Source organism: Triturus cristatus, chromosome 1_1 (assembly GCF_964204655.1).
Source record: "Triturus cristatus chromosome 1_1, aTriCri1.1, whole genome shotgun sequence".
NCBI lineage: Eukaryota > Metazoa > Chordata > Amphibia > Caudata > Salamandridae > Triturus > Triturus cristatus.
In genome coordinates, this window is record NC_140579.1 from 1,215,928,859 (window position 1) to 1,215,949,226 (window position 20,368).

Below are 20,368 nucleotides of genomic sequence, written 5' to 3' on the forward strand. Positions count from 1 at the left end.
GGGGGCAGCACTGTTGCTCTTTGCTCAGATCTTCACTGGAAGGTCCCCCTGCCCCCAAGAACTCAACCTGACCAGGCTCAAGTTCCTCTGGGGGGCAGTTCCTTCTTCAGGCTCTGCTTCTCCTCCCTCAGGAGGGGAATCTGAGATCTGAGACAGAGGGGAAGGCCCAGCCTTAACCCTACTGCTCCTCCTCTTGGGTAGCACCTGGTCCATAGTTTCAGGATCCAGAGCTGGTTCAGCTTTATGCATTTTGGCTTGTGACCTGGTCACAGCAAATACCTCTGCGGGTATGCCCAACATCTCAGCATGGGTCCATAATTCTACTTCAGACCAGGCTGAAGTCTCCAGATCATTGCCCAACAAACATTCGACAGGGAGGTCTGCACTGACTACTACCTTTTTGGGGCCAGTTACCCCTCCCCAGGAGAAATTCACAACTGCCAGGCTATGGTTGGTCCTGGTGTTGCTTGCATTGGTTACCTGGTACATTTCACCCAGGATGATCTGTGTAGGGTCCACTAGGTCCTCTGCCACCATGGTGACACTAGCACCTGTGTCCCTAAATGCCAAAGCCTGTTTGCCATTTATGATAGGCTGCTGTTTGTATTTGCCCAGATTACTGGGCTCACTAGGAAGGACATATCAAGGTCTCCCTCACAAACTAGCAATGCCTGTGTTGGTACTCTGACTAGTGTATAAATAAAGAGAGGAACCCTTGGCAACCCAAAGGACTAGAGTTAAATCACAAAACTAAATCAAAAAACATCCTCTGGGGAAAAGAATCCAGTGCTATCTCAGCTCTCATTCAACATACATCCACCACTTATTACTAAATCATTCGTACATGTTTGTGTATTGGCACACAAACTCCTCATGTATTAAAAAAATTTCACTTCAATTTATTATATAAATCTTTGTACATAATATTTTATCAGACATAAATGATTAAAAGATCTTTGTACCGACAACCGGTCACAATAAAAACATGTATATGAAAAAACAAAATTAAAAAACAATATGACATAAGCCTATCTATCGCTATCTACAAGAGTTTCTATTAAGGGAGAGTTGCAATAGACAATAATATCTGTCGTTGATTACTACACTTAAACCCGACAGTCGGACCAACTTTTAAGGTGTTTTGAAATAAAAGCATCAGAGTCTACTGTCCATCGATATACAGGAAGATTTGTGGTTTTTTGTAGGGCGTTGACGCGTTTCGAAGGACTATTCAGATTATGCCTTCTTTTTCAAGACCAAACATTATTTTTCAACTCCCGTATTGAAAAATCTATAAACATAAACACATGCATATATTCAGAAAAACGTATTTAAACAAGGATTGCATTTCATCAACAATATTTCTATGTATAATGCATCATTATTCTAGTATCCCGTCCATTGAATTCCATCCCTGGATCAGTATACCATAATAGTCCGAAGATTTCTAATATCTCTGTACCTAATGTGGTACACCAATTATTCAATACTATAGGTACTTTAATGTCATATTGTGAATAAAAAGGAATTTTTTATATATGTGCCAATACACCACCCCATTCACTCTTGTATCATTCAAACATATTCTTTTTATATTGTTACCACCTTAGATCTTGCACGTTCATATAATCGACATATCCCCTTGTTACCCATATCTCCCAGAACACTCCAACTTTTATAGTAAAAGTTCGAGGTCCATCAGTTATTTTTAGTCTAATAGCAGAGAGGATATATCGTCCTTCCCCTTTCCTCTTCCCGTGTTTGTGGTGTGAGGAACCAGCGGTTTCTAATTAGTGGCCACCTTGATTCTTTTGGAGAAGTGGTCCCAGGCTGCTGTGATAAATCCTATGGAGACCAGATATTATTAGTCTACCCATATTAATTGAACCTCTAGCCACGTTATTATGTTTAACTGATTTAATATCTACCTGGTTCTTCGGTTTCGAATTCTTATTTTTTCTTTCCGTCGGTTATCATCATTTCTCCTTTGTTTTTTTTTGGTTTAATAAAAACAGAGGGACGTGAAGCTATTTAGTAGGGATATCGCTATTCCGTTCTCCTATGTGTTTTGCGGAACTCAGCTGCTTACTCATTCAGCTCCGTTTTCCCAGCCCTATGTAGTCTTGTGATTTTGGGGCCTTAGATCTATAAGAAAATAAATAGAACACTACCGTTAACTCACTCCAAGTATTTTTCTTAAATGTAGAAGAATTATCTAAACAGGACAATTAGTAACCTTCCTTTGATTTTTTCTGATGTCTCACTGATATGTGCATCAACCATTATTTCCATTTATTTCTCCTATTTTACATTATCTTAGTCCTCAACACTGTTTTTAATTTCTTATTGTATCACCCAACATTCTGACACCGTTTTACAGATACCCTTGCTTATTTGTCATATTTAGATTTCATGAAAGCCCTTATAAAAATCCTTTTCTAATCTCCATTTTCGATATCTTGCTGTCAAGGGGGGATGACTCGCCATGTTCTTACCTGTTCATTTAGTTTAAGCTCCGAGAACCGGCGGCGTCTATCTGCGTCCGTCACGGTGTCGTCTATTACTTTGTTTGTCCTACATCAGTTTCTATTTATTTTGGTGTATACGTTGGTCGTCATCACGCTTGCCGTGTGCTCGTTCTTACCTCCATTTCTAATTGGCTATCCGGACTATTCCTAGTCCCTTCACGCTTTCTGTTCAAATGATAGGTAGTAACACAATGAAAACTTTATTGAAATGTGTTTCGTGCATTTATAAACATGACATCGATGTTCGTAGTATTTAACCCATTAATGATCCTATACTCACGATGAAATTAAAACTATTTCATCGTAAATTATTATATCTGTCATATCGACCATGCTCACTCATATTTTCAGTTTAGAGAATATATGGAAATACACTTGGATCTTCGTTGTACTATGTTCGTTACACCCTTAGATCTAGTGTATTATTCATTTATCATTCCATTATTATCCCTATGTTCTCGGTTCACTGTAAGTTTTCTGTTTATCCTATCCCTTTTTTTTTTGTATTCGGAGTATTACCGTAAGGGCTACAGAAGCAAATTCAGGCCATAATCAAAATCGCCCTATATTTGCGACTTACTTTTATTTATGTGCCCAGCTCCTAGGTGATTCCCATCTCGAAAGTGTTATTGGCCATTACTATTTTAATGTCTATAAATTCCTGTTCGTCCACTATCATGTGGTCTTATCCAGGAACTCTAGGTTTTTATTGGCCATTGCTGTCTTAAAGTCTATGGATTTCTGTTAATCCATTATTATATGGTCTTCTACAGGGACTGTATTACAAAATGTACATCAAACCTCATCGGATTATTGACATCCAATCCTCTCGTGAATTAAGCCCCTTTTGTACTGTATTTAATTTGCAAATGTACCATTGTTCCCTTAAGTTCCTTTTCTTTACCATATCACCCCCTCTCTTGTTCCCAGAGATCTTTTCAAGTATGAACCATCTGATGTCTTCACAATCATGTCCTAACTTCAAAAAGTGTTCCGTTAGGGGTGCGTTGGCCTTCCTTGTTCTTAAAGCCGATTTATGTTCCTGCACTCTAAGCCTTAATTCTCTGCCAGTTTCCCCTACATAACCCAGTTCGCATGGGCAGATCAGCAAGTAAATCAGATTTTTACTTCGGCAGTTATTCAGATTGCTACACTTAATCTCTTGGCCATTGTAAATTATGGTTTTCGCCACTATACAATGTGCACAGATAGAGCATGTTCCACATTTGTTGTTACCTATTGCTCTAGTCCCATATATGGTGCTCTGCCCTTCTTTACTGCCCTGCCTATAGGTCTTTACCAGACTGTTTTTGATATTCCTATTTTTTCTGTAGGCAAACAGTGTTTTTTCTAATTTTGAAGTCTGCCCATCATTTAGTATCTTCCAATTCCTATTTAGAATGTTCTTAATCTGATTACTTTGCTAACTGAACTGGCTAACAAATACAATTTTCTCTTTTTTCTGATTTTCATTTTGAGTCTTATTTTGATCTAACATGTATTCTCGATCATAATACTTTGCCCTCTTATAGGATTGATTGATCAGTTTTCTCAGATACCCTCGATCTTTCAATTTTTGCTTGAGAAATTCTGAATGTCTGTTGAAGTCACATATTGAAGAACAATTCCTGCGCAATTGCAGGAACTGTCCGAATGGGATATTGTCCCTTTGTGCTTTGGGATGGAAGCTGCTGTAGTGTAATAAGGTGTTTTTGTCCGTGGGTTTACTATATAGTTCCACCTCTAACTGGCCTCCATTGTCTTTAATACAGATATCCAAGAAGTTAACCTTTTCTTTACTATATTCTGATGGAAATTTTTTATTTGGATCCCCCAAACACAGCCAACCAATAAAGCTCTCTAGTTCTTCTTGACTCCCATCCCAAACGAAAATGATGTCGTCAATGAAGCGGCACCATGTGCTGACGTTCTCAAAATATGGTGCCGCTTCATTGAAGACGTGTTTATTTTCGAATTCTCCTACATACAGGCAGGCCAGACTAGGAGCACATGTGGCTCCCATACTGGTACCTTTAACCTGCTGGAATAAATTATCCTCAAAGAGGAAGAGGTTATTTTTCAACACCATCGTGATGCATTGTACAATGAACTCCATGCTGCCACCATGGAGATCTGTCTGTTGCAGTAAGGCCCTAATCACTTTGATGGTGTCATCCTGCGGAATGTTTGTGTATAGGGCTTCGATGTCAAGGGTAACCAAAAATTGAGTTACCCTATTGAATGCTCTCCCTTCAAATGCTGTAATCGCATGAGCAGAGTCTTTCAAATATGATTTTTGTTGCTGTACTAATGGCTTAATAAAACAGTCAGCATAAATGCTGAGTGGTTCCAAAAGGGAGCCAATGCTGCTCACAATCGGTCTCATTGGTGGATTTTTTAGATCTTTGTGGACCTTTGGTAGTCCATATATGGCTGGTGTAATAGGAGAGCTGGTATTGAGAAATTTGTATTCATCCATGCAAATCCATCCTTCATCTCTTGCTGAATTAATTAGGTTATCAATTTCAATCTTCAATTTCTGAGGTTTATTTTGAGGGACTTTCATATAATGCTCTGGTACCATCAATAGTTCCAGCATTCTTTTTCTATAATCAACCGAGTTGAACACCACGATCCTACCCCCCTTGTCAGCGGGTTTGATCGTGATATCCAAATCATCCTGTAGGGCTTTCATTGCATCCCTTTGTTCCTTAGAAAGATTGTTGTTGAAATTCCCCTTTGTACTTGGTTTTTCTAACAATTGTTTGATTTCCATCTCCATAATTTTCTAAAATATTTCAACATTTTTATCAATTGCATTCAATGAGGGGGTAAATGTTGATTTCGGTTTAAGACCAGACACATTTTCAGCGGCCTGATACTCCCTATCTTCAAAGAATTTCCTCAACCTAACCTTTCTAAATAAAATTTTGAGATCTTTCTCAAACTCAAATCTATTTAACACTGTACTAGGGGCGAAACTGAACCCCTTTTCCAAGACCTCCATTTCACTCTTAGTGAGGTGGCGTCTCGATAAATTAATAATTGGGAACTTGTTTACCTCCAGTATCTTTGATTGCGTGTTTTCAGGTATGTTGGGGGTAGTTCCTGCCCTGATCTTGTTGCTGGAATGTCCCTCCTAGGTCGCCCCTTTGTCTGTTCCGGTAGTTCCCTTGGCCCCTTCTCTGTCTCTGGCCTAAAAAAGAGTCTTGTTCCATATTTCCCCCTCCTCTATTTTGTTGTTCTTTACTGTAGTCCTCTTCTTCACTGCTAGATCCTGATGTCTCCGAGAACGTTACCCTTTGATTTTTCCCTCTAGAGTATATTGGTCTTTGTGTATATGGTCTTTCCCACCTTGTTTTTTTTTAATTGTAATATTCCTTTGCCAAGTATGGGTAGACATATTCTACATTATACCTCTCTACATCCTTCTTTAGTTTATTACTTTTTTTATTTATTAGGTATTCCCTATATCCATTAACATCTTGCTCTAGTTCCTCTAATTTTCTCTTAGCATCTTCAAGGCCAGTACACGCTCTTATTTTAGAATCTAGTTCTTCAATTACCTTTCTTTCCAAGACAAGAATTTCTTGTGCCGTCTCAATGATCAATATGATCCAATCGCGACTACAGCGATTAGCTATATGAGTCCATATTTCTAGGAAGGAATATGCTACTTACCAGTATGCATCTGTTCTTGGCATGTAGAGCTGCAGATCTATACACTTTTGCATAGATCGCCATCTGGTGTTGGGCCCGGATGTTTGCAGTTTGTTTTTCTTCTTGGACAGTCTTTGGAAGTCACGAGTTCGGTGACTCCTCCTTCGGTCCGTACTGCGCATGGGCTTCGGCTCCATCCTCAGATTGTTTTTCGCCAGCAGGGAAAAGATGGAGCGTAGTGATAATAGTAAGAAACCCATGTGTGTTGTATCTAAATAAGATAGACTGTAAGGGATACAGGTAGCCGGGGAGGCGGGTGGGCGTGTATAGATCTGCAGCTCTACATGCCAAGAACAGATGCATACTGGTAAGTAGCATATTCCGTTCGAGGCATATGAGCTGCAGATTATACACTTTTGCATAGATTATATAGCAGTACCCAACCTTAGCGGCGACCACCGGTATCCGTTGCAGTGGTTTGAAATAGTGTCTTTAGTACAGCCTGGCCCACACTAGCTTGTTGTTTAGAGTGCACGTCTACACAGTAATGTTTTGTGAAGGTGTGCGGTGTTGACCATGTGGCTGCTTTGCAGATGTCATCTAAGGGTATGTTCCCTAGAAACGCCATAGAAGCCCCTATCTTTCTTGTAGAGAGGGCTTTAGGTGGAACAGATAATGTTCTTTTTGCTTTTTGATAGCAAATTTGTATGCACTTTACAATCCACCTAGCTATCCCTGATTTAGAGATGGGGTTGCCCTTATGCGGTGGAGAGAAGGAGACAAACAACTGTTTAGTCTTTCTGAAAGGTTGCGTTCTTTGTATGTAGTACAGTAAAGCCCTTTTAACATCAAGTGTATGTAGAGCCCTTTCCGCAACAGATTGAGGTTGGGAGAAAAAAAACGGTAATTCCACCGATTGATTAAGATGGAAGGGGGAAATGACCTTGGGCAAAAATTTGGGATTTGTGCGAAGTATCACCTTGCTGTGATGTATCTGTAAAAAGGGTTCTTGTATAGTGAACGCTTGTATCTCACTAACCCTTCTAAGGGAAGTGATAGCTACGAGGAAGGCTGTTTTCCAAGTGAGGAACTGTAGCTCACATTTATGCATTGGTTCGAAAGGCGGGCCCATTAGCCTTGTAAGAACTACGTTTAGATTCCATACAGGGGATGGTGGTGCCCTGGGTGGAATTACTCTTTTAAGGCCTTCCATAAAGGCTTTAATAGCAGGCACTCTGAACAGTGATAAATGCTGTCTGTTTTGCAGGTAAGCAGCAATTGCTGCTAGGTGTAGACGTATGGATATATATGCCAGGTTACACCTGTGAAGATGGAGCAGATAGCATATGATGTGTTGTATGGATGCATCTAAGGGGTCGATTGTATTGTTACGGCAGTAAACAACAAATCTCTTCCACTTTGCGGCATAGCATGCTCGAGTGGTAGGGCGTCTGGCTTCCCTGATAATGTTTATGCAATCAGGGGGAAGGTTAAGGTATCCAAATTCTAAGATTTCAGGAGACAGATCGCAAGGTTGAGCTGAGCTGGGTCCGGGTGCCTGATTTCTCCATGGTTCTGGGTTAGGAGGCACGGGGACAGGTGCAGCTTTTGGTGTGGTACCACTGAGAGCTGTAGTAGTGTGGTGTACCACGGCTGCCTGGCCCATGTTGGAGCTACCAGAATGAGTCTGAGGGAGTGCTGTTGTAGCTTCCTTACCACTAATGGAATTAGTGGGAGAGGTGGAAAGGCGTATGCAAATTTGCCTGACCAGTTCATCCATATCACATTGCCTTTGGACAATGGGTGTGGGTATCTGGCGGCGAAGCTTGGGCATTTTTTGTTTTCGTGGGTGGCGAAGAGGTCTATCTGAGGATGCCCCCACTTGTGGAAGAATGGGTGAAGAACTTGTGGATGCAGTTCCCAATCGTGCATTTGCTGCGTTTGTCTGCTGAGCAGATCTGCCATGGTGTTTTGTATGCCTGGGACGTGTTGTGCCAGGAGAAAGAATTTTTGTGGATTTGTGGAATCGCCCATCTCCATATGCTCTGTGCTAAGCGGGAGAGCTGGGGAGAGTGTGTCCCCCCTGTTTTTGAATATAATACATTGCAGTCATATTGTCTGTGCGAATTAGGACTGCCTTGGCTGAAATATGTTTCTGAAACGATTTCAGGGCTAGAAAGATCGCCAACAACTCCAGATGATTGATGTGGAGTAACCTCTGTTGTGGCGTCCATACACCTTGCACTGTGAGGTGTAATAGGTGCGCTCCCCAGCCGGAGAGCGATGCGTCCGTTGTTAGAATCACCTGAGGAACCGGGTCCAGGAACGGTCGCCCTTTGGAAAGGTTTGTGGTGTTCCACCACTGCAGAGAGCGATGGGTGCGACCGTCCACCAACACCAGATCCATCAGCTGTCCCTGGGCCTGGTTCCACTGGCGTGATAGGCACTCTTGGAGTGGACACATGTGAAGTCTTGCATGAGGCACTATGAAAATGCAAGACGCCATCATCCCTATTTGTTTCATGAACACTCTTGCTGGGAGAGAGTGCTGAAGAAGGAACTTTTGGCGCAGGGCTTGCATGCTTGCGATCCTGGCTGAGTTGGGATAGGCTATAGCTTTTGAGGTGTCAATAGTGGCACCGAGGTATTGCTTTGTGTGAGAGGGTATCAAGGGGATATGTCGATTATATGAACGTGCAAGATCTAAGGTGGTAACAATATAAAAAGAATATGTTTGAATGATACAAGAGTGAATGGGGTGGTGTATTGGCACATATATAAAAAATTCCTTTTTATTCACAATATGACATTAAAGTACCTATAGTATTGAATAATTGGTGTACCACATTAGGTACAGAGATATTAAGAAATCTTCTGACTATTATGGTATACTGATCCAGGGATGGAATTCAATGGACGGGATACTAGAATAATGATGCATAATACATAGAAATATTGTTGATGAAATGCAACCCTTGTTTAAATACGTTTTTCTGAATATATGCATGTGTTTATGTTTATAGATTTTTCAATACGGGAGTTGAAAAATAATGTTTGGTCTTGAAAAAGAAGGCATAATCTGAATAGTCCTTCGAAACGTGTCGACACCCTACAAAAAACCACAAATCTTCCGGTATATCGATGGACAGTAGACTCTGATGCTTTTATTTCAAAACACCTTAAAAGTTGGTCCGACTGTAGAGTTTGAGTGTGGTAATCAACGACAGATATTATTGTCTATTGCAATTCTCCCTTAATAGAAACTCTTGTAGATAGCGATAGATAGGCTTATGTCATATTGTTTTTTAATTTTGTTTTTTCATATTCATGTTTTTATTGTGACCGGTTGTAGGTACAAAGGTCTTTTAATCATTTATGTCTGATAAAATATTATGTACAAAGATTTATATAATAAATTGAAGTGAAATTTTTTTAATACATGAGGAGTTTGTGTGCCAATACAGAAACATGTACAAATGATTTAGTAATACGTGGTGGATGTATGTTGAATGAGAGCTGAGATAGCACTGGATTCTTTTCCCCAGAGGATGTTTTTTGATTTAGTTTTGGTACTCTGACTAGGCCAGAGTCCACATCAGAACCCAGGGTCAACCCTACTGCACCCTTATTCTGAGTATTACCTCCACCAATGACTACACTAGGGGGAACAGTTGCCTTAGGGGCTGGAGTGGTGGTGGTTTGGACTTTGTACAGTCAGAAGTCCAGTGCCCTTTCTGTTTACAGAGTTTGCACCAGGGCTTCTTTTGGCATTTTCCCTTTGCAGATTGTGACTCCCCACCAGTTGCAGATTTTTGGGGCCCTTGTGAAGACTTCTGATCTTTAGATTTATCCCCACCTTTCTCTGAGCGTTTAGGATCTTGCTTCTTAGTGTCACCACCTTGGTTCTGGTTTTTCTGCCTCACCCTGGTTCTGACCCATTTGTCTGCTTTCTTTCCCAATTCTTGGGGAGAGGTCAGATCAGAGTCCACCAGGTACTGATGCAACAACTGGTTCTGGCAATTATTAAGGATCTGTTCTCTCATTATAAGATTATACAATCCCTTAAAGTCAGTTACTCTACTACCAACCAGCCAACCTTCTAGAGCCTTGGTTGCGGAATCAACAAAGTCAGACCAATCCTGAGTCTGTGCTTTCTGGGTGTCTCTGAACTTCAACCTGTACTGTTCAGTGGTTAAGCCAAACCCATCTATCAAAGCACTCTTCAGGGCTTCATAATCATCAGCATCCTCTTCTCTAACAGTGAGGAGCTTGTCTCTACCTTTATCTGAAAAGGAGAGCCACAAGATTGCTGCCCACTGTGTCTGGGGGACCTGTTGAACTTTACAGACCCTCTACATAGCAGTTATCCATTTGTGGATATCATCCCCACTCTGGTAGGGAGGAACAACCTTGGACAGGTTCCTATGGTCTGGAATGTAATCTCTGCCTCTAGGGACACTGTTGCTGCCACCAGGGGTATCTAACCCCTCCTTCTTAGAAGCTCTTTGGAGCTCGAAGGCTTCCCTATCTAAGGCCAATTGCTTGGTTCTGAGGGCAAGCCTAGCTTCCTCATACTGGAGCATCTTGAACCTTCTTTCAGAGGAGGACTCCCTGGGATAGGTGGAGTTCCTCTGGTGAACAGATTCTCTTCCAGAGTGGTATGAATGGTCAGAGTCCCTTGAGAGGGACCTAGGCCTTTCTCCCACTTTGTCAGTTCTCTTAAGGAGAATTCCTCTGTTCTTTTCAGACCCTTCTGGGTCTGGCCCTTCAATCACAGACTCCAGGTCATCTTGATTTTCATCATCAGACCCAGAGACTATGGTTGACCCACTCCCTGATGCAGACCCACTAGCTCCTAGAGCTTGTCTCAGGTCATCTGCTACTAACAGATCTATCAGGTATTGTGATGAGGGACTCTTGCCCACCCTCAGTTGTCTGTCAAAGCATAAGGCCTTCAGTTCAGTGTAGGCTATATCTTTGTACTGAGATGGGGTGGACCCACTGTGAGAAGTTGGCCTGGCATATGCTGGTCACTAGTTATAGTGGCCACCTTGCACCAGTCCAATTCCACTCTTGGTAGATAGGTTTAAAGACAACCTTTTAAAGGAAGCTATCCTAGTGGTAGCTGTGGAGAGCAGCCTTCAGGCTAAGTCTCTGAGGAATGTAAAGCAGCTTGTTTTACCTTATAATCTCTTGAATTACCAAATGAAAAGACACCACACAGGTATATATATCAAATATATATGTATTTATTTCTAAATATACTCTACTAATCTCTTTATGAGATTAGAGCCAGGTAAACATTCAAAAGATCAACAGTTCTCAATAAATTAAGCACAAATATGGCTGTTGCCCTAGGGGCGTACCAGACCATATACTAAAACAATGGGTTAACAAACTCGACTTGCAAAATGAAGAGGCCTAGGGCCTTGGGAATCGCTGGGGCTTCACTTCTGCAGTGTTAGCAGGTAAGTAATCAGCCCACAGGAGACGCGTGCAGTGTCTAAACACACACGTGGGTTTTCAATGCGTTTCAATGGCAAATGTCGCGGTTTGTATTTTACAGTTTTAGGGCACTTCGCAAAAGTCAACAGGCAAGCAACTTACAGGGTAAGTATTTTGAGAGCCAACACACACTTGGGCACCGGAGTGCACGAGTTACCTCACCCAGGGAAGCCGGGTGCATAGGTGTCCTTTGGTGTCGGGTCGCGATGCTGTTTCCAATGGAGATCACTGGATACTTGCTGCTTGTGACGACTGGAGAGGTGTCCATTCGAATCTGATGATAGCTTGGAGTTGCAGAAGACCTAGAAATTGAGGGGACAGAGTTCAGAGTCACTTGCCAGTGACCGGTGGCCAGCAAGATGGATGACCACAGCTGTCGCGTCTCTTCAGGTCGGTGATGGAAGTTGTTTGACACCAAACACGACATGTTTTGATGCAGTCATTCCAAAGTTAGCATTTACCACGAGGTTATAATGCACTTAAGAGTATATGGTTTAACCGCATCCACAAACAGCAGCAGAGAATAGACTCTGCCAGCTGCAGAGGGGTCCTGCTCCGGCAGAAGCACCCCCTCACATAGTAAACCAAGCACCATGCCCTTGGGATTGATAGGGCCTACCATAGGGGTGACTGATAGGTTTATATGTGTGTGTATGGTGAGATATAGGAACCTATACCTCAGTGAGGAGTGCTAACACTACCTCACACAGGCTGCAGTAGCAGGCCTGTGGTGTCAGATTGTGAATGCTTCCCAGGGGTGGCATAATACATGCTGCAGCCCCTGGTAGGCCTGTGAAGTACCAATGCCCTAGGTACCTAAGGTACCATATACTAGGGGCTCATAAGGTACCACAGTATCCAATCACTAGTGCATCTAATATGCACACCAAGTTGTTTAGAGAGATCAGTTAGACTGGGGCCCTGATTAGCAGGGACCCAGCCAGACTATAGCCAGAAACCAGTGTATACATCAGAAAAAAACTGGGGGCAACACAAGTGCAGATCCTACTCTCCTACACAACCCCCCCCCCCCCAAACGCAGGGACATTAAACTAACCTTGACCAGTTGAGTCTTCATGTTCTAAGTGGAAGGGGCTCATAAGGCACCACAGTATCCAATCACTAGTGCATCTAATATGCACACCAAGTTGTTTAGAGAGATCAGTTAGACTGGGGCCCTGATTAGCAGGGACCCAGCCAGACTATAGCCAGAAACCAGTGTATACATCAGAAAAAAACTGGGGGCAACACAAGTGCAGATCCTACTCTCCTACATATAGCGGCTCTGGTGACCTGGTTCTCTGGCTCTACAGCGGCTCTGTTGACCTGGTTCTCTGGTTCTACAGCAGATCTGCTGACCTGGTTCTGTGGCTCTAAAGCAGCTCTGCTGACCTGGTTCTCTGGCTCTACTGCAGCTCTGCTGACCTGGTTCTCTGGCTCTACAACGGCTCTGCTGGCGTGATTTTCTGGCTCTACAATGGCTCTGCTGACCTGGTTCTCAGTCTCTGGCTCTACAACGGCTTTGCTGACCTGGTTCTCTGGCTCTACAGCAGCTCGGCTGACCTGGTTCTGTGGCTCTACAACAGCTCTGCTGACCTGTTTCTCTGGCTGTAAAGCAGCTCTGCTGACCTGGTTCTCTGGCTCTACAACAGCTCTGTTGACCTGGTTCTATGGCTGTAAAGCAGCTCTGCTGACCTGGTTCTCTGGCTCTACAACCGCTTTGCTGACCTGGTTCTCTGGCTCTACAACGGCTCTGCTGACCTGGTTCTTTGGCTGTAGAGCAGCTCTGCTGACCTTGTTCTCTGGCTGTAAAGCAGCTCTACTGACCTGGTTCTCTGGCTCCATAGTGGCTCTGCTAATCTGGTTCTCTGGCTCTACAGTGGCTCTGCTGACCTGGTTCTCTGGCTCTACAGCGACTCTGCTGACCTGGTTCTCTGGCTCTACAGCGACTCTGCTGACCTGGTTCTCTGGCTCTACAGCGACTCTGCTGACCTGGTTCTCTGGCTCTAAAGCAGCTCTGCTGGCCTCGTTCTCTGGCTCAGGAGCAGCTCTGCTGACCTGGTTCTTTGACTCTAAAGCAGCTCTGCTGACCTGGTTCTTTGGCTCTAGAGCAGCTTTGCTGACATTGTTCTCAGGCTTTACAATGGCTCTGCTGACCTGGTTCTTTGGTTCTAGAGCAGCTTTGCTGACCTGGTTTCTCTGGCTCTACAGTAGCTCTGCTGACCTGGTGCTCTTGCTCTACAGCGGCTCTGTTGACCTGGTTCTTTGGCTCTAGAGCAGCTTTGCTGACCTGGTTCTCAGGCTGTACAATGGCTCTGCTGACTTGGTTCTTTGGCTCTAGAGCAGCTTTGCTGACCTGGTTTCTCTGGCTCTACAGTAGCTCTGCTGACCTGGTGCTCTTGCTCTACAGCGGCTCTGTTGACCTGGTTCTCTGGCTCTAAAGCAGCTCTGCTGACTTGGTTCCCTGGCTCAGGAGCAGCTCTGCTGACCTGTTTCTTTGGCTCTAAGCAGCTCTGCTGACCTGGCTCTCTGGCTCTAGAGCAGCTTTGCTAACCTAGTTCTCAGGCTGTACAACGGCTCCGCTGACCTGGTTCTTTGGCTGTAGAGCAGCTCGGCTGACCTGGTTCTCTGGCTCTATAGTAGCTCTGCTGACCTGGTTCTCTGGCTTCACAGCGGCTCTGTTGACCTGGTTCTCTGGGTCTACAGCAGATCTGCTGACCTGGTTCTGTGGCTCTAAAGCAGCTCTTCTGACCTGGTTCTGTGGCTCTAAAGCAGCTCTGCTGACCTGGTTCTCTGGCTCTACTGCAGCTCTGCTGACCTGGTTCTCTGGCTCTACAACGGCTCTGCTGGTGTGATTTTCTGGCTCTACAATGGCTCTGCTGACCTGGTTCTCAGTCTCTGGCTCTACAACGGCTTTGCTGACCTGGTTCTTTGGCTGTAGAGCAGCTCTGCTGACCTTGTTCTCTGGCTCTACAACGGCTCTGCTGACCTGGTTCTTTGGCTGTAGAGCAGCTCTGCTGACCTTGTTCTCTGGCTGTAAAGCAGCTCTGCTGACCTGGTTCTCTGGCTCCATTGTGGCTCTGCTGATCTGGTTCTCTGGCTCTACAGCGGCTCTGCTGACCTGGTTCTCTGGCTCAACAGCGACTCTGCTGACCTGATTCTCTGGCTCTACAGCGACTCTGCTGACCTAGTTCTCTGGCTCTACAGCAGCTCTGCTGACCTGGTTCTCTGGCTCTACAGTAGCTCTGCTGACCTGGTGCTCTTGCTCTACAGCGGCTCTGTTGACCTGGTTCTTTGGCTCTAAAGCAGCTTTGCTGACCTGGTTCTCAGGCTGTTCAATGGCTCTGCTGACCTGGTTCTTTCGCTCTAGAGCAGCTTTGCTGACCTGGTTTCTCTGGCTCTACAGTAGCTCTGCTGACCTGGTGCTCTTCCTCTACAGCGGCTCTGTTGACCTGGTTCTCTGGCTCTAAAGCAGCTCTGTTTACTTGGTTCCCTGGCTCTACAACGGCTCTGCTGACCTGGTTCTTTGGCTGTAGAGCAGCTCTGCTGACCTTGTTCTCTGGCTCTACAGCAGCTCTGCCGATCTGGTTCTCTGGCTCTACAGTAGCTCTGCTGACCTGGTGCTCTTGCTCTACAGCGGCTCTGTTGACCTGGTTCTTTGGCTCTAGAGCAGCTTTGCTGACCTGGTTCTCAGGCTGTACAATGGCTCTGCTGACCTGGTTCTTTGGCTCTAGAGCAGATTTGCTGACCTGGTTTCTCTGGCTCTACAGTAGCTCTGCTGACCTGGTGCTCTTGCTCTACAGCGGCTCTGTTGACCTGGTTCTCTGGCTCTAAAGCAGCTCTGCTGACCTGGTTCTCTGGCTCTACAACGGCTCTGCTGACCTGGTTCTTTGGCTGTAGAGCAGCTCTGCTGACCTTGTTCTCTGGCTGTAAAGCAGCTCTGCTGACCTGGTTCTCTGGCTCCATTGTGGCTCTGCTGATCTGGTTCTCTGGTTCTACAGCGGCTCTGCTGACCTGGTTCTCTGGCTCTACAGCGACTCTGCTGACCTGATTCTCTTGCTCTACAGCGACTCTGCTGACCTAGTTCTCTGGCTCTACAGCAGCTCTGCTGACCTGGTTCTCTGGCTCTACAGTAGCTCTGCTGACCTGGTGCTCTTGCTCTACAGCGGCTCTGTTGACCTGGTTCTTTGGCTCTAGAGCAGCTTTGCTGACCTGGTTCTTTGGCTCTAGAGCAGCTTTGCTGACCTGGTTTCTCTGGCTCTACAGTAGCTCTGCTGACCTGGTGCTCTTGCTCTACAGCGGCTCTGTTGACCTGGTTCTCTGGCTCTAAAGCAGCTCTGCTTACTTGGTTCCCTGGCTCAGGAGCAGCTCTGCTGACCTGTTTCTTTGGCTCTAAAGCAGCTTTGCTGACCTGGCTCTCTGGCTCTAGAGCAGCTTTGCTAACCTAGTTCTCAGGCTTTACAACGGCTCTGCTGACCTGGTTCTTTAGCTGTAGAGCAGCTCGGCTGACCTGGTTCTCTGGCTCTATAGCAGCTCTGCTGACCTGGTACTCTGGCTCTACAGCGGCTCTGCTGACCTGGTTCTCTAGCTCTACAGCAACTCTGCTAACCTGGTTCTCTGGCTGTACAATGGCTCTGCTGACCTGGTTATTTGGCTCTAGATTAGCTTTGCTGACCTGGTTTCTCTGGCTCTACAGTAGCTCTGCTGACCTGGTGCTCTTGCTCTACAGCGGCTCTGTTGACCTGGTTCTTTGGCTCTAGAGCAGCTTTGCTGACCTGGTTCTCAGGCTGTACAATGGCTCTGCTGACCTGGTTCTTTGACTCTAGAGCAGCTTTGCTGACCTGGTTTCTCTGGCTCTACAGTAGCTCTGCTGACCTGGTGCTCTTGCTCTACAGCGGCTCTGTTGACCTGGTTCTATGGCTCTAAAGCAGCTCTGCTGACTTGGTTCCCTGGCTGAGGAGCAGCTCTGCTGACCTGTTTCTTTGGCTCTAAAGCAGCTCTGCTGACCTGGCTCTCTGGCTCTAGAGTAGCTTTGCTAACCTAGTTCTCAGGCTGTACAACGGCTCTGCTGACCTGGTTCTTTGGCTGTAGAGCAGCTCGGCTGACCTGGTTCTCTGGCTCTATAGCGGCTCTGCTGACCTGGTTCTCTGGCTCTACAGCGGCTCTGTTGACCTGGTTCTCTGGGTCTACAGCAGATCTGCTTTCCTGGTTCTGTGGCTCTAAAGCAGCTCTTCCGACCTGGTTCTGTTTCTCTAAAGCAGCTCTGCTGACCTGGTTCTCTGGCTCTACTGCAGCTCTGCTGACCTGGTTCTCTGGCTCTACAACGGCTCTGCTGGCGTGATTTTCTGGCTCTACAATGGCTCTGCTGACCTGGTTCTCAGTCTCTGGCTCTACAACGGCTTTGCTGACCTGGTTCTCTGGCTCTACAGCAGCTCGGCTGACCTGGTTCTGTGGCTCTACAACAGCTCTGCTGACCTGTTTCTCTGGCTGTAAAGCAACTCTGCTGACCTGGTTCTCTGGCTCTACAACAGCTCTGCTGACCTGGTTCTATGGCTGTAAAGCACCTCTGCTGACCTGGTTCTCTGGCTCTACAACTGCTCTGCTGACCTGGTTCTCTGGCTCTACAACGGCTCTGCTGACCTGGTTCTTTGGCTGTAGAGCAGCTCTGCTGACCTTGTTCTCTGGCTGTAAAGCAGCTCTGCTGACCTGGTTCTCTGGCTCCATATTGGCTCTGCTGATCTGGTTCTCTGGCTCTACAGCGGCTCTTCTGACCTGGTTCTCTGGCTCTACAGCGACTCTGCTGACCTTGTTCTCTGGCTCTACAGCGACTCTTCTGACCTGGTTCTCTGGCTCTACAGCGACTGTGCTGACCTGGTTCTCTGGCTCTACATCGGCTCTGTTGACCTGGTTCTCTGGCTCTAAAGCAGCTCTGCTGACTTGGTTCCCTGGCTCAGGAGCAGCTCTGCTGACCTGTTTCTTTGGCTCTAAAGCAGCTCTGCTGACCTGGCTCTCTGGCTCTAGAGTAGCTTTGCTAACCTAGTTCTCAGGTTGTACAACGGCTCTGCTGACCTGGTTCTTTGGCTGTAGAGCAGCTCGGCTGACCTGGTTCTCTGGCTCTATAGCGGCTCTGCTGACCTGGTTCTCTGGCTCTACAGCGGCTCTGTTGACCTGGTTCTCTGGGTCTACAGCAGATCTGCTGACCTGGTTCTGTGGCTCTAAAGCAGCTCTTCTGACCTGGTTCTGTGGCTCTAAAGCAGCTCTGCTGACCTGGTTCTCTGGCTCTACTGCAGCTCTGCTGACCTGGTTCTCTGGCTCTACAACGGCTCTGCTGGCGTGATTTTCTGGCTCTACAGTGGCTCTGCTGACCTGGTTCTCAGTCTCTGGCTCTACAACGGCTTTGCTGACCTGGTTCTCTGGCTCTACAGCAGCTCGGCTGACCTGGTTCTGTGGCTCTACAACAGCTCTGCTGACCTGTTTCTCTGGCTGTAAAGCAGCTCTGCTGACCTGGTTCTCTGGCTCTACAACAGCTCTGCTGACCTGGTTCTATGGCTGTAAAGCAGCTCTGCAGCTCTGCTGACCTGGTTCTCTGGCTCTACAACTGCTCTGCTGACCTGGTTCTCTGGCTCTACAACGGCTCTGCTGATCTGGTTCTTTGGCTGTAGAGCAGCTCTGCTGACCTTGTTCTCTGGCTGTAAAGCAGCTCTGCTGACCTGGTTCTCGGCTCTGCTGATCTGGTTCTCTGGCTCTACAGCGGCTCTGCTGACCTGGTTCTCTGGCTCTACAGCGACTCTGCTGACCTGGTTCTCTGGCTCTACAGCGACTCTGCTGACCTGGTTCTCTGGCTCTACAGCAGCTCTGCTGACCTGGTTCTCTGGCTCTAAAGCAGCTCTGCTGACCTCGTTCTCTGGCTCAGGAGCAGCTCTGCTGACCTGGTTCTCTGACTCTAAAGCAGCTCTGCTGACCTGGTTCTTTGGCTCTAGAGCAGCTTTGCTGACCTGGTTCTCAGGCTGTACAATGGCTCTGCTGACCTGGTTCTTTGGCTGTAGAGCAGTTTTGCTGACCTGGTTTCTCTTGCTCTACAGCGGCTCTGTTGACCTGGTTCTTTGGCTCTAAAGCAGCTTTGCTGACCTGGCTCTCTGGCTCTAGAGCAGCTTTGCTAACCTAGTTCTCAGGCTGTACAACGGCTCTGCTGACCTGGTTCTTTAGCTGTAGAGCAGCACGGCTGACCTGGTTCTCTGGCTCTATAGTAGCTCTGCTGACCTGGTTCTCTGGCTCTACAGTGGCTCTGCTGACCTGGTTCTCTGGCTCTACAGCAACTCTGCTAACCTGGTTCTCTGGCTCTACAGCGACTCTGCTGACCTGGTTCTCTGGCTCTACAACGACTCTGCTGATCTGGTTCTTTGGCTCTACAGCAGCTCTGCTGACCTGGTTCTCTGGCTCTACAGTAGCTCTGCTGACCTGGTGCTCTTGCTCTACAGCGGCTCTGTTGACCTGGTTCTTTGGCTCTAGAGCAGCTTTGCTGACCTGGTTCTCAGGCTGTACAATGGCTCTGCTGACCTGGTTCTTTGGCTCTCGAGCAGCTTTGCTGACCTGGTTTCTCTGGCTCTACAGTAGCTCTGCTGACCTGGTGCTCTTGCTCTACAGCGGCTCTGTTGACCTGGTTCTCTGGCTCTAAAGCAGCTCTGCTGACGTGGTTCCCTGGCTCAGGAGCAGCTCTGCTGACCTGTTTCTTTGGCTCTAAAGCAGCTCTGCTGACCTGGCTCTCTGGCTCTAGAGTAGCTTTGCTAACCTAGTTCTCAGGCTGTACAACGGCTCTGCTGACCTGGTTCTTTGGCTGTAGAGCAGCTCGGCTGACCTGGTTCTCTGGCTCTATAGCGGCTCTGCTGACCTGGTTCTCTGGCTGTAAAGCAGCTCTGCTGACCTGGTTCTCTGGCTCTACAACAGCTCTGCTGACCTGGTTCTATGGCTGTAAAGCAGCTCTGCTGACCTGGTTCTCTGGCTCTACAACTGCTCTGCTGACCTGGTTCTCTGGCTGTAAAGCAACTCTGCTGACCTGGTTCTCTGGCTCTACAACTGCTCTGCTGACCTGGTTCTCTGGCTCTACAACGGCTCTGCTGACCTGGTTCTTTGGCTGTAGAGCAGCTCTGCTGACCTTGTTCTCTGGCTGTAAAGCAGCTCTGCTGACCTGGTTCTCTGGCTCCATAGTGGCTCTGCTGATCTGGTTCTCTGGCTCTACAGCGGCTCTTCTGACCTGGTCCTCTGGCTCTACAGCGACTCTGCTGACCTTGTTCTCTGGCTCTACAGCGACTCTTCTGACCTGGTTCTCTGGCTCTACAGCGACTGTGCTGACCTGGTTCTCTGGCTCTACATCGGCTCTGTTGACCTGGTTCTCTGGCTCTAAAGCAGCTCTGCTGACTTGGTTCCCTGGCTCAGGAGCAGCTCTGCTGACCTGTTTCTTTGGCTCTAAAGCAGCTCTGCTGACCTGGCTCTCTGGCTCTAGAGTAGCTTTGCTAACCTAGTTCTCAGGTTGTACAACGGCTCTGCTGACCTGGTTCTTTGGCTGTAGAGCAGCTCGGCTGACCTGGTTCTCTGGCTCTATAGCGGCTCTGCTGACCTGGTTCTCTGGCTCTACAGCGGCTCTGTTGACCTGGTTCTCTGGGTCTACAGCAGATCTG